Source organism: Mytilus californianus, unplaced genomic scaffold (genome assembly GCF_021869535.1).
Source record: "Mytilus californianus isolate M0D057914Y unplaced genomic scaffold, xbMytCali1.0.p SCAF_20, whole genome shotgun sequence".
NCBI lineage: Eukaryota > Metazoa > Mollusca > Bivalvia > Mytilida > Mytilidae > Mytilus > Mytilus californianus.
In genome coordinates, this window is record NW_026262669.1 from 2,940,783 (window position 1) to 2,954,365 (window position 13,583).

The following is a 13,583-nucleotide window of genomic DNA, read 5'->3' on the forward strand; positions in this document are numbered from 1 at the left end:
AAAAGTACCTAAATCAAATGAAAGTTCATAATTTCTGTCAAAATAAGAAATTATTTCATTCGTATTCAACACAAAACAAAAGTTTAAGTATTATTCTCCTTACATTATCAAAATTCTCACATAAAAACAAAATCTTATTGGAGGACTCTAAAATAACTAGTTACAAATAACATTGCATATTTTTTTATCAAGAGAAGAAAAGAAAAATTGGTTATTTTAATCAATGCAAACAACATTTAAGTATATTTTCTCAGATATTATTTTGATTTTATAAAAAACAACCAATCCTGAACCATAAAAAGTACAAAAAACCATAGGCGTTCCAATAATTTCCATTAAAAAAGAGAAATTATTGAATTCTTATTTAATAAAACCAATAGTGTATGTATATTTATCCTTAAATTATTCATATCTTATACAAAAGTACTTATCTGAATGCATTACTTATGACTGATTGCAATTGACGTTGAATTATTTCTGATATAAAAGAAGAAATATTTACATTTTTAAGCAACACGAACACAAATTTAGTATCTTTTCCCTGAAATTCAGCATATTTTATGAAAAAAAAAACAATCCTGATGTACAAAAAGAACCAAAATCAAATGACGGTTCATAATTTCTATCAAAATAAAGAAATTATTGCATTCTCATCTAACAAAAACAAAAGTTTATGCATATTTATCCTTCAATGATTCACATTTTATACAAAATTACTTATCTAAAGGCATTTATAATGACTGATTCCAATCGAAGTTTCATTATTTCTGATATAAAAGAAGAAATATTTGCATATTTAAGCAACGCGAACAAAAATTTAGTATCTTTTCCCTGAAATTCAGCATATTTTATGAAAAACAACCAATCCTGATGTACAAAATGTACCAAAATCAAATGACGGGTCATAATTTCTATCAAAATAAAGAAATTATTTAATTTGTATTCAACACAAAACAAAAGTTTAAGTAAAATTCTCCTTACATTATCAAAATTCTTACAAAAAAAAATCTTATTGGAGAACTTTGAAATAACTAGATACAAATAACATTGCATTATTTTTTATCAAAAGAAATAAAATTGGTAATTTTAAACGATGCAAACAACATTTTAGTATATTTTCTCAGATATTATTTTGATTTTATAAAAAACAACCAATCCTGAACAATAAAAAGTACAAAAAACCATAGGCATTCCAATAATTTCTATTAAAAAAGAGAAATTATTGAATTCTTATTTAATAAAAACAAAAGTGTATGTATATTTATCCTTAAATTAGAATCAGAAGTAACATTGCATTATATGTTATCAGAAGAAGAAATATTGGTAATCTAGAACACAAATTAAAACAACACTCTAAATTAATTAATCCAAACAAAGCTGTATGTATCTTTACTGTTCTACTATTTTTATTTCCATCATCTAACGACAACTAATAGAGTACTTATCTTAAATGATAACATTTAATCGCTTTTTAGTGGTACATAATTTAAAAACAAGTAAAGGTGTCTTCGTAGAGGTCCACGTTTATCGACTGTAAATACTGTGGGATTCGTTTTTCGTAAGAATTTTATTTATATACGTATCCGTCCGATCCGTCCATACAATTAATTTACTGATCGATCGCTGACTGTTGTCACGGTAACTCTCACATAGCCTATTTGACGTATCTGACGGATTCTATGGGTCATCGATCACCGATCAGTCATCGATCAGTCAAACATCCGTCACCGATCATTCACCGATCAGTCAAGTTCACGTCAAACAGTATATATTAGATATTGTATAAGCTATATGTACCATAAGACATTAACAACAACGGACTGACAATATTTGTAAGATATTATGATAAGAAATCGCATTAAATTGTGTTGGATTGGAAATAAGTGTATAAGCCACATCACTTAGAAAACACAACATTTTAAAATAAATTTGCCAATCTAATTATAAGTCTGTTTTAATTTATGATAAATAATAATGTTAAGTAGTATTATATGCCCCTATATACATGTAAGCACGTGATGACAGATTTACAGCTCTACTTAGCCATTTTGAATTGAGAATCGTTATGAAATTTTCATACCTGTACCAAGTCAGGAATATGTTTTCATTTCGATTGATGTGTTTGTGCTTTTGATTTTGCCTCTTGATAATGGACAAAATATGCTGAATTTTAGGGAAAAGATACTAAATGTTTGTACGCATAGCCTTAAATGCAAATATTTCTTCTCATTTTTGAAATAATGCAACATCAATTGCAAGCAGTCGTTATAAATGCCTTTTAATAAGTAATTTTGTATAAAATGTGAATAAATGAAGGATGAATAAGCATAAACTTTTGTTTTTGTTGAACAAGAATGCAATCATTTCTTTATTTTCATGGAAATTATTGACCGCCATTGGATTTTTGTACTTTTTATAGTTTAGGATTGGTTGTTTTTCATAAAAAAAAAGATTATCAGAGAAAATATACTTAAATTTTGTTCGCATTGTTTCAAATTACCAGAATTATTCTTCTTTTGATAAAAAATGATGCTATTTTATTTGTGATTAGTTATTTTAAGGGCCTCATGATAAAGTCTTTTTTTTTTTATTTTAGATACAATCAGAATTAAAATACTTAAAGTTTTGTTTTTTGTGGAATAAGAATGCAGTTATTGCTTTATTTTAATACAAATTGTAAACCGCCATAAGATTTCAGTACTTTTTTTACATAAGGATTGGTTGTTTTTCATAAAATATGCTGAATTTTAGGGAAAAGATACTAAATGTGTATATGCGTTGCTTAAAATGCAAATATTTCTTCTCATATTGGCAACAATGCAATGTCAATTGCAATAAGTCCTTATAAATGCCTTTAGATAAGTAATTTTGTACAAAATGTGAATAATTGAAGGACAAATATGCATTAACTTTTGTTTTTGTTGAACAAGAAATCAATCATTTCTTCATTTTAATGGAAATTATTGACTACAATTGGATTTTTGTACTTTTTATAGTTTAGGATTGAACAGCTTCCATTTTTGTTTGATTATTTCCAAATGATCAAATTCTGGATCTGGTAAGTTAAAAAAAGAGACATTTTCTAACTAGTCACTATAGGAACCTTGATTTTCAAAGACAAATTGCCATATTGCTGTTCACTGTACTCTTCAGACCTATTGCACCAACAAAATATCAGTTTAGCATGTTCACCACTTCTGATAAGCTGCAATTTTTTTTTTCAAATTTTGTTAAGACCCCTTGATTTTTGACTAAAGTTAAACTATCGAAGCTTTATCATAAAAGACTTATGAGAAATCTGTTAAGATCAGATATTGCTGGAGAGAAACATATTTTTTTTCAGTAAACATTCTGAATATTAAAAACACTGATCATTAGCAGAGTATCAGAGATCTTTATAAGAGTTCCATTTGTATGATAGGTGACATATTTATCAGAATTCTGTGAAAAAATAAATTAATACTAAATGCGACCGTCTTATCAGAATTCTGTTAAGAACTACATTGGTATTTGATGCGATCGTCTTGTCAGAATTCTGTTAAGAATTACATTAATATTAAATGCGACCGTCTTATCAGAATTCTTTAGAGAATTACATTGGTATTGGATGCTATAGTCTATCAGAATTCTGTTAAGAATTACATTCAATTTGGTATTTGATGCGACCGTCTTATCAGAATTCTGTTAAGAATTACATTGGTTTTGGATGCTATAGTCTTATCAGAATTCTGTTAAGAATTACATTGGTATTTGATGCGACCGTCTTATCAGAATTCTGTTAAGAATTGCATTGGAATTGAATGCTAGTCTTGTTAAATTTCTAATGAAAATTGAATTGTTATAAGATGCTAGAGTTTTATCAGAATTTTGTTAAGAATTACATTGGTATTAGATGCGACCGTCTTATCAGAATTCTGTAAAGAATTACATTGGTATTGGATGCTATAGTCTTATCAGAATTCTGTTAAGCTATATCATGATTAAATTGCTATTAGATGCGACAGACTTATCAGAATTCTGTTAAGAGTACCTTTTGTTTGAAAGACGGGGCACATTTAATTCCATGAGACAAGCATTTTTCAAAAAATAAAAGGCTTTAGCACATATATAACTCAGTGTGCTCTGAAATACCTTACCGTGCATGGTGAATAAATCTGATACAATTGTGTTTAAACTTTATTCTTCTTAAAACGTTGCATTAAGGTAATTTGTTTAAATAAAAGGCGAAGCTTTATTGGATACATCAGAATATTCCTAAACTCACAGTTTTTTATTGTATTTTCTTATATAAATATATTAGTATATGTTAACTGGATCAAACACTAAGTGAAAAAAAGAATATTAAAAAAGCATAATCATATCATGGCATGTCATGTGAGAAAAATGCTTGCTTCGTATACTTGAAAAATAAGAAGCCCCGTACAAAAATAAAAATCATTTCTTTGAATAAAAGACGTATAAATGAATGATTACACATTACATATTCAATGGGAATAAATAATTTAAAGAATTATCAAAGAAAAATGACTGCCTTGCTGATCTGAAAACCGCTCTAGACATTACATCAACTCATTCATAAATAAAGTAAGCCGAGTAATATGTAACATATGTAACAAATGCTATGGACGGATCCCAGGACAAGTTGGTTGCAGTGTACTCCTCTGTGCAAGTTTTGTGCTGTTTAAACATATTTATTTGCATGTTGTGAAATCCAGCGTTATATACCCGCTCGGGTTTAACAACTTTTCTAACTTTTTTTCGACACGCTAACTATAGAATTGTCTTTCCAATGGTGTATCGCCTTCTGTTCTTGTGGATTCCAACTTCTAGTTGCTCCTCATACCGGGTAGTTATGAACCTTCAAATAAAATACAATATTGGATATAATTTCCCATCTTTAATTATTTTACTTATCTTTTTTTTTCACATACATAAAATTCAGAATGGAAATAGGGAATGTGTCAAAGAGACAACAACCCGACCAAAGAGCAGATAAAAGCCGAAGGCCACCAATGTTAGAGCTTACATCCACAGTGAAGTGTTAAATTTTTAGGAAAAGAACAATAATTTCCATGTGACTTTAATAAATATATCATATTGAATGAGTATTTCATGTGTATACTAAACTCAAATGAATGAAGAATTTTAATTTTAATTTTTGTGTATAGTGCTTGTTTAATTTAAATTATTGTTTTACTTCAACGTGTTTAACTGTAAGTTTTATTTGATATAAAGTTCAAGAACAAATTTGTCTGCAAAATAGTGAGCAACCCCGGCTTAGGATTCATACTTATTTTATATACCTACTCACGCCTCAATTTAATTGCAAACCCTGGCAAATACTCTGGAATGTATTTTCTTTTCTTATTTACCCATATAAAATTATTCTTTGATTATTTATTTTTCACGATGATCGCCTTGTTATAGAGCGCCAATACATGAGCTTTATAAAATTCAGACTAAATAATGGAAGGTACTATGTATTAATTTTATAAAGTAAGTCAGGAAAATTTCAAGAAGGGGAGCGGAGGGTCTAGTTACACGGAATAATAAACGTTTATATACAAATTAATTCCAGCTGATTTTATTGACCGCAGAGGAATGTTTGTCAGTTAACATCCTTATGATTAATCAGGTCACCGTGGTCACTTTGATCCCTACTTCACCATATGTTACTCTTAAAACTTTGGACAAGCTCAAGTCAAAGTATATTTATATATTTTCTTTCAGCTCAAATGGATTGTAAGGTCAAGTAAACATTAAACGTTTGCGATAACTTGGTGCTGGTGTCCGTCGGCATCCGTTGTAGGTAAATCGTTTACAATTTCATATATTATCGTGAAAACCAATATCTCGATTATGCCTGGATTTGTGTATAGATGCAAGTCCTACACAGAATGAAGGTTTACATACAAATACTACTAGAGCTTTCTTACAATTTGACGAAAGGCACGTACAATTGACGAATCATATCTATAAAGACCTGTTTGAGGGATCCTTCATTTTGAATATTCTATAAATTTGACATATTTCTGTAATCTTAATCAAGGCTGTTATGGGAATAAGATGACTTTTCGCCTAAATAATTGCCCAGTAAGGACCAAAACACTGCATGCACCGACATATTTTAAACTTGATATTCATGCTTCATCGGAATTTCGAGACGTACGATGTAAAAATAAAAAAGGGGAAGGAGACAACTCCACAAAATTAATTTTCTAAACACTTGTCAGTGGAAGAAAAATATCTCTTAAAATTGAGCTCATTCACCAATCTTTTCATTCTTTCATTTCATTGACTAACATATAAGAAAATGCCTATTAAAATACATTGCCCCCCCCCCCCCCCAAAAAAAAAGACAACAAAAAAATCTTCCAAAATTGTAAACTTTGAAACCCCTTAAAAATAGAAAAAAAAAATAAAAAGATAACACCCATAATACGGGGTCCGTCTATGTAAATGAATACAACAAGTTCTATAATTATTTGATCTGTCACTAGAGCTCGAGGGCGGATTTAGGAGTGGGGTGCATCCGATCTCTCTCTATACTCCGCAGACATATTCATAGCCTTGGTCAATAATAGCATACTCATTAAAAATGATAAATAATTGTAAATTTTGTCGTTAAATTAAGATTATGATACTTAAAGAATTTTAATAAAATGTGAATGGTTTAATGTTTAATAGTTAAGAGTCTATGCTTTATTCGATAAAACGGTCTTCTATTCTGAATTTAATGTATCTTTTAAAATGTTAGCGTATCGCGAATAAAACAGGCATTTAGTATTTGAAAATAAAATAAAGAAAAAAATAGTTTAATATATACTTACGCCCCGATATATTACTTATGTTAACCACGATTGCACAAAATTGCGCGGGAATTGTTCAAGCAAGTTTTTTAAAATGTTAAAATATTGAGACTAATCATCACTGTGTATCATCACCATCGGATATAGGTCTTATGTTTTACTCCCAGGTTAGGGGTAGCTGTTAATTTCTGTGTCATTTGGTCTCTTGTTGAGACTGTTGTCTCATTGGCAATCATACCACATCTTTTTTATTATATAAACCAGAGATGTATGATCACTGTGTATCATCACCACCGGATATGGTGCCCTTGGCCTGGTTCTCTATTCGTTGTTTAAGAAAACAACATAACTGTACATATACCAACGGCCAAGGGTACCTATAACCCTACCACACAGTATACACCTTACAATCATGTTTTATATACATCAAATATATTAAACCTAATAGCATATAGCATCTAAAAAATGACTGCGAAAATTTAACCTTGACCACTGATCCAGATCCGACATACAAAATATAGTTTTCCTATTACTATATTTATATGACAAAAAAATAAACAGTTTTGAAGCAGTCGCTGAACTACGAAAATTAGGGCAAGGACAATGGACACATGAAACTGCGTAACCTAGTCATGATAATGCATATATATGTGCAAAAGGTATGAAGCATCCAGAGATTCTACCTATACTGAAATATAAAACTTCATACGAATTGTTTTGCACCCCTATGTCTCGCATTCTGCTATTTTGTGGAAAGAGACAAAAATTGTGCCAAATACATTTGTATGTATAAGTAACAGTGTTATCACAATAAAACAATTCGTGTGTTTTTCATGTTTTGATATACGGAATACAATAAGTCAAATCATATTGGCATTTGTTTCTATTAAACTGTTTGCAAAGGAAATTGATTAGATTTGTATAGTTTTCCTAACGTACAGTGGCGAATATTTCATTCCTATTCTGAAGGAAAAGAAACGTTCTTTAACGTGCGGAGAAAGAGAGAGTGACTTTTTTTTACAAAGCGATTCGTTTGAAGGCAACAACCGTTTAACTTTAAGGAGACCGGGTAATATTTTTATTTCATTTTTATTTATTGGAAAATTTGTGTTTTAACAGATGGACACATTTATATTCTTTTTTAAAAACAAAGTAAATCATTGCTTTCTTACAGATTATTTTTTTAGCTATACTATGAATTAAAAATGTGTGTGTACTCCTATGAAATCACAAGCCGTATAAATAAAGATTTAACTGGTAAAGATATACATGTAGTTGAATATCCAAATTAGGGGTGTATCAGGGTCCAATAAAGAGGTTTAATTGTCCAAAATGGTAAACAAATTACAATTTTAAGCAAAAAAATGTATTTTTTTCTAACAATTAGGGTACACCCTCCCCTGAATCTGCCACTGGACGTTTGGTGGATGTACATGCATTATGTTTATTTATTAAAAGAATAATGCTTTGAATGTTGCTCTCCATCTTGATGAACGATTAATGAAAGTTCAAGTATGGACTGAAAAAACAAAAATAATCTGTTTCAAACCAAAGCAAGTTAGGTATGTAAATATAGTAATTTTTGGTCTTAAAAATTTCTTATAATGCTTAACATTTTTCGGTCAACTGTTAAATTGTTCATTTCGAAGGCCCATGCAGGTAAGCTTACCCCTATCACTTAGCGTCCATCTTCTGTCATCGACCGTCGTCGGCGTCAGTCGTCCGTTCACTTTTATAAAGACCGTCTCCTTTAAAACTATGTTATACATCAAATTTAAGAGTTTGAGTCAATTCGAAGTGTATGAATTTAGAGCAAAAGTCGTTTGTGTCTAAAATATAATGATTTTGTTTATCATTGACTTTGACCTGGCTTTCAGTAACTGCGAGTAGTCTCAGAGATGTATACTAAGTTGTTTTTTTTTTGTTATGGGATGAATAAGTAACCTGCCACGTTCCGTCCAGTCTGTGTTTTTGTTAAATGTATTTCTGCTTTGTATCAATCTGATGAGTTAAGCCCTTTTCAACAGATTTTTTATAATTCTTTCTAATGTTGTTCTGTCATGTCTGTTACACCACTGTTCCATGTTAGGGGTGGGTTGGCGCCTTCAAACTAGTTTAACCCCGCCACATTCTGTGTGTGCCTGTCCCAAATCAGGAAGGAGCCTGTAATTTAGTGGTTGTCGTTGGGTCATGTATATCATATTCGTTTTTCGTTCAATATTTTTGTACCAGGATATTGACGAAAAAGCAAAAGCAGATAATATGAGAAGGATAAAAGTTATATAATAAAACTGTTGTTGACTTTTGATTTCAGTTGATACACAGATTTCTCTAATTCTTAGCTTATTTATCGTTTTCCTAACCTGTTGATTATTTTTATTTCTCTAATTCTTACACGATTTATCCTTTTCCCGACATGTTGATTATTTTTATTTAATCAACGTGTGGTTCGTTTGATCTCAGTTCTGCATTGGTCAAAATTCGATTATGACGTCGAATTTTCATGCTTTCCTCGGAATTTCCTATTGTGACGGCATGAAAAAAGGCGACCATGCCTGATGACGTCACATAGAAAGAACACATCTTTTTGCAGATCATTTGAAAAGAAGAAAACGTTTGCCTGCATATTGTTTTAAAATCATTAGAGAAACAGATTCCACCACCAAATCTCGTGTAATACGATATTTATCCACTCTCGACAGTTAAATTTTAAATATTTAAAACGCTCGGCGAGCCTTGCGTTTTAAATTTGAAAATTTAACTGTCTCGAGTGGATAAATATCGTATCACACTCGATGCAATGGTAGAATCTATATTTAATCAACGTGTGGTTCGTTTGATCTCAGCTATTCATTTGTCGAAATTCGATTATGACGTCAAATTTTCTTGCTTTCTTCAGAATTTCATATTGTGACGTCATGAAAAAAGGCGACCATGCCTGATGACGTCAAATAGAAAGAACACATTTTTTTAGACGAAGGAATAAGTTTGCCTGCATACTGCATAAAAATCATTCGAGAAACTGATTCCACCTCAAAATCTCGTGTAATACGATATTTATCCACTCTCGACAGATAAATTTTTTAAAAATATTTAAAACGCTCGGGCAAGCCTCGCGCTTTAAATTTGAAAATTTTCAAAACTGTCTCGAGTGGATAAATATCGTATCACACTCGATACAGTGGTAGAATCTATATTTATCAACCTCATCAAAAGACAATAATTGTATAATGCTTATCAACCTCGCATCGGATAAGCAGCATTGCCCGGAAAAAAACTGTACGGCGGATATAAACAACGTGATCACGTCATTTTTCTTCCAAATTTGTGGTTCGTAAGATATCAACTTGTTTGTATTCGGCACGAAACAGTTGAACAACTTGGTCAACCTCGCCCTTCGATAATTTTTAAGCCTCATGCATAAAAGTTGATATTTTTCTGACAGTGACCGAATATTGTATATTTCTACATTTGTTTGTCCATTGGTCAATATTATGTTAGTGTTGTTGAGGTCTAAAAAGCTAGTTCAATCCCGTTAACTGTTTAAAAGCTCGCAATTAGTTGTCTTTTGTCATTTGTACATGTAAATGTGTAGTTTTGGTTTTGATTGCAGGTACTTGATAGTCTGTGTTAAATTTATATAAATTAACTGGAATTATAATTGATTGTATAGTCTCCTCTTAACCGTATGTTGGCATCAATGTGTCTTTCGTTGTTCGTGTCATTGGGTTTGCTGTCTTATTTTCATTTTCATACCCCATACCCCACTCGTATAAACAGTATATGTACATTGTCGGAAAATATAAGAATTATTTATACTAACTTTATGAAACAGGAGAGAACGCGAGGCTTACCGAGCCTTTCTGATGTTTCGTTTTAATACACCAATAAATTTGATAATTTCTTACTATGTACATGTAGTGTTTTTATCCTGCAATTACACACTTTCGTCCAACGTTTAAGTTTTCTATGGTATCCCTTGCACCTAAAATAAGCGAAGAATCAAATTTAGATATAGCAGAATAAGCATGAAAACATAGATATTTTTGTGTTTTCAAACGATTAATTATAAACCGGTTTTAGAGAAAGAAAATTAGGAATAATGTTTTAAAAAATTCAAACATATAACATTTCAAAATTTACATAACTTGAATAATATTCAAAAGTATTCTTTAAGTCATATAGTAAGTTCTATTCAATGAAGCAGGTTAAATTAAAAGTAGACAACTTATAACAAATTTTCGCAGCAGTGATCATGATTTGGAAATAAAAAGAGCCTGGGGCCAGTTTCACAAAGCTTTCTTAGGACTAAGACATGTTTTAGGATGGTCTTACGACATATCTTAGTCCTAAGTGGGTTTCACAAAGTGGTCCTAAATTAGGACATCTCTTAAAGTTGGTCATAAAGTTAGGACTACACGAGAGGTGTCTTAGGATAGTCATAAGTTTATTTATGTAAATAATACGCAGTTTTTATATTGATTTTGCAAATTATCTAATTCTTATCCAATTATCTATTCTCCATGTCCTGCTCACAACTAAATCTGTATTGGTTGAAGGATTTATATCATGATTTGTCAACAATGAACATTCGATGTATTGGTATCAAGAGTGCACGATTTTATCCTTTTACCCTTATTATTTTAAGCCGATACAGGGACATATTGAATTCAACTCACTTGTACAAAGAAATGTTATAATTTTATTCCCTTTTCTCAATTTTGTTTTTTAAGTTCATATGCATATTAGACTATTTATATAAATTACACTTATTCTTTATTTTTTTTAAATTTAAAGAAGTTGCGACATGTTTAGGATATCTTTGCTAAGATCATCCTAAGACAGCTTCGAGACGAGGTCTGAGATATGTCATAGGATAGTCATAAGAGGGTCATAAGACATGTTCTAAGATATGTCTTATGACAGGTCTTATGATAGCTTCGTGAAGCCGGCCCCTGGTCGTTTCAGGAATATTCCAAGTAAAACAGACTATATAACTTGAACTGTATAATAACTGTAAACAAATTGATGGTAAATATATTTTTTTTTTATTTATCATGTTTATTGCAATAGTAATAATCCTTTACGAACTATTTTATTTAACAGGATTAAAAAGATGTATATTTAATGAGAAGTAAATGCACAAGGGGTATATCAAGAGGTCGTTACGTACATGTACCTCCGTTAGCAAATGGTTAGGATATAGATTCCAGGCTAAAACGGACTTGTTACATTTGAGTTAAACTTTTCAGTAGACTTTAAGTGCTGTATTTTGATCATGTTAATGAACATGATATTTTTTGTATTGTGCTGTCTTGATTCTATTAAAATTTATTAATATACTATTAATTAATTTATGTCGCTAATAATCATTGACAATTAAAATTTTCGTTAAAATGGGTTATAAATCTTGCGCTAAAATGGGCATTGATAATTTAACTTTTTGTTAAAATGGATTAAACATCATGCGCTAAATTGGGTTATACTTTGGAGCTAAAACGTCACCCATGATTTTTTTCGCTAAAATGCCCTATTAACATGATTTATGCGCTAAAATGTCCTCTACCGGTATGAACGTAATTATCCAATAGACTTCTGAAAGCGACAAGGGAAGAGAAAAAAAAATAAGTCAGCGTCATCTTTCATTTGTTAAAAAAAAGATGTTTGGCAAAAAAGGGGGTGCAAAACACAATTTTTCCTGACTCCCCTAATTTTGGAGCCATAATTGCAGTTAATATAACATCTTTCTTGACAAGTATTTCATCCGATAAGAAATGCCTCATTGTATCTCTTAATCCATGTGTATGAACCATATGGTTTTACTAGCTGTCTAAACGGTGATTGTAATCTATAATAATAGTGTGTGTCTCCCGCCAAATACAGCACACGGTTTGTTTGTGAAACCTTTACACAGCATTTTACTCTTGGAATTCTTAATGGAGGTACGCATAAAAATATACTATTTTTAGCATTCAAATTCATGAAGATAGTATTTTGATAGTTTTTTGTTAACTATATAATATTCTCATAGATGTTTTAAAGTTTTGATAAGTATTAATTGAATAAATGAATAAGTACAAATAATTATATATTAATATCAGTGTGTCTGGTACAGAACAACAACACTACTAATATAACATGTATAATAATAATATTTCTGATAATAACAAAAAATTGACGATGGTGATTTTCATGATTATGGTGTGAACAAAACATGCTGAAAGTGTTTTAGTTTTATAGCATACATGTACATGATGTAGTGCAGGACTTCATACTTATATCAATCGATTATATTGGTTCTCCCGTTTCTGTCTTAGAGCAGACGTTTTTTTATTTGTTTTCCTTTTTTTTTAAATTATTATATAATTTTTGGACCGACAATATCATTTATATAAATAAATGATATAAAAATATATATATATAATTAACTCGTGGTGGGGTTCGTGTTGCTCAGTCTTTATGATCCTTTAGGGTTGTGTTCTGTTGTTTGTCTGTTTATCTTTATAGCCATGTCGTTGTCAGTTTAAAAATGACTGAACATAATTAACTATTTCGTATTATGACAAAGAAAACTATGATATTACTTTCCGTATCATATTAGTCAAAAATTAAGGAAATTCAAAATGAAATATGAACCGAAATTTATCAGTCAAAAGATGTGTGATTTATATTGGATTTGTTACACCAGTTGCGGTCCAGGGGGTGGGGGTTCGGGGTTGGAACCCCTGTTTTTGGACGATAATAATTTGCATTTTAATGGGAACATTTATTTGG